The sequence below is a fragment of the Macaca mulatta genome, chromosome 11 (genome assembly GCF_049350105.2).
Source record: "Macaca mulatta isolate MMU2019108-1 chromosome 11, T2T-MMU8v2.0, whole genome shotgun sequence".
NCBI lineage: Eukaryota > Metazoa > Chordata > Mammalia > Primates > Cercopithecidae > Macaca > Macaca mulatta.
Genome location: NC_133416.1, coordinates 56,903,818 through 56,906,032, shown reverse-complemented (window position 1 = coordinate 56,906,032; position 2,215 = coordinate 56,903,818). Strand labels below are relative to the sequence as shown.

The 2,215-nt window shown below is 45.3% G+C and overlaps 1 pseudogene across 1 annotated transcript; it reads right to left on the bottom strand.

Annotated features, from left to right (window-relative positions):
• Positions 1-366: 366 nt before the first annotated feature.
• Positions 367-885, bottom strand: LOC698197 (large ribosomal subunit protein uL15 pseudogene; annotated as a pseudogene). The gene has a single exon (XR_013401044.1). The product of XR_013401044.1 is annotated as a large ribosomal subunit protein uL15 pseudogene (transcript).
• Positions 886-2,215: the final 1,330 nt, after the last annotated feature.

The window sequence follows — 2,215 nt, the reverse complement described above, 5'->3', positions numbered from 1 at the left end:
GCCCAGCCTTTATTTTAGACTTAATTTTTGAAAAATTGCTATCATTTTTTGAGACTGGGTCTCACTTTGTTGTCCAGGCTAGAGTAAAGTGGTACAATCATGGCTCACTGCAGTCTCAAACTCCTGGACTCAAGTGATCCTCCCACCTCAGCCTCCTGAGTAGCTGGGACTACAGGTGTGTGCCATGGACCTGGCTAACTTTATTTTTAATTTTTTTATAGAGATGGGATTCCATTTTTGCCCAGTCTGGTCCTCAACTCCTGGACTTAAGCAACTCAAGCAATTCTCCAGCCTTGGCCTCTCAGAGTGCCAAGATTATAGGCATGAGCCACTGTGTCTGGCCGAATTTTTTTTTTTTCTTACCCATTTTTTTTTTTTAAGTAGTCAGCATTTAATGAATCTCCCTCCATGTGACCTCAAGCCACCAGGCCACAGGCCCCCCCAACACCCTTAATCTTCTCCTCAGCTCTTCTGCTGAAGAATTTGGCCTTCACGATGACAGGCTGCTTTGGGAGCTTTCCTTTTCCCAGAACTTTGTAGTAGCCAGATCGCACCACATCAATAATGGGAGCAGCCCCAGTCTTGTTTTTAGCAGCATTCACCCGTGTCTGCTCACTGACCAAAGTCCACAATTTGTCAAGGTTGACAGTTGGGCAGAAGCTCTGGTTCCTCTTTAAGTGGTAATGCCTCATACCAACTTTCCCAAAGTAGCCTGGGTGGTATTTGTCGAAGTTGATCCGGTGGTGATGCAGACCACCAGCATTACCGCAGCCTCCGGGGTGCTTCCGGTGCTTGCCTATGCGGCCGTGGCCGTGGCTCACGTGGCCCCGTAATTTCCGGGTCTTCCTCGGTCTGGAGGGCATGTTGGCAGCCCAGACGAAAAAGCACCCATTTTTAATTGAGCTCTTTGTTTATTCTTTTCTTTTTCTTTTTTTCTTTTCTTTTTTGCAGAGGCTGCTTAATACCTGCTGCTATTGAGTTGGGTGTTTGTTTTCTTTTTCTTTTTTGAGATGGAGTCTCATTCTGTCACTCAGGTTGGAGTGCATTGGTGCAATCTCAGCTCACTGCAACCTCCACTTCCCAGGTTCAAGTGATTCTCCCACCTCAGTCTCCCGAGTAGCTGGGATTACAGGCGCGCACCACCACCCCCAGCTAATTTTTGAATTTTTTAGTAGAGACGAGGTTTCATCATGTTGGCCAGGCCAGTCTCGAACTCCTGACCTCAAGTGATTCGCCTGCCTTAGCCTCACCAAAGTGGTGGGATTACAGGCGTGAGCCATTGTGCCCAGCCAGGTTTTGAGAGTTCATTATATACTCTGGATACAAATCCTTTGTCAGATAGGTGATTTGCAATATTTCCTCCTGGTCCTAGCTTGCAATTTGTTTTTAGTTCTCCTAACAGTAGTTTTCAAATAGTATTAATTTTTAATTCTGATAGAGTCCAATATATCAATTGCTCTTTTACGGATTGTGCTTCTGGAATCATAGCTAAGACATTTTGCCTAAACCAAGTTGCAGAAAATATCAAACTGTAGCCTGAAGGAGCTGACTAAGGGCAAGAATCAGAGACTAAACCAGCCACTGGGGCAGGTACTGGGCAAGGGGTGTAGGTGTAGAGGAAGAGATTCAGTTGTGGATGGTAAGACTGTTGGGTGGATTTTCAGACAAGCAATGTGGTAGATATGATTGGTTAGCATTCAGCATCCATTTTCATCTCCTTTTAGCATACTTTCCTGAAGAGGCTAAAAAGCTAAGGATTATATGTCTCAGAATGCCTTACAGCCAATCACATGTACTTGGGTGAGATTTCCAATGCAGAAGTGAGGCTGGGCTCATACCTGTAATTCTAGTAATTTGGGAGGCTGAGGCAGAATGGTTGCTTGAGCCCAGGAGTTTGAAACCAGCCTGCACAACACAATGGGACCCTGTATTACAAACTTTTTTTTTTTTTTAAATTAGCCAGTGTGGTGGTACATGTCTGTAGTCCCAGCTACTTGGGAGGCTGAGGTGGGAGGATTGCGTGAGCCCAGGAGTTCAAAGCTGTAGTGAGCTGTGATTGCGCCACTGCACTCCAGCCTAGATGACAGAGTGAGGCTCTGTCTCAAAAAATATATATAATAGAATGTAGAAGTGAGACAAAGGCCATCACCCTGCTACTTTGACTATTTCTCCTGGCCAAGCAAGGTTGTAGAGAAGTGTCATGTTTCTATTGCAG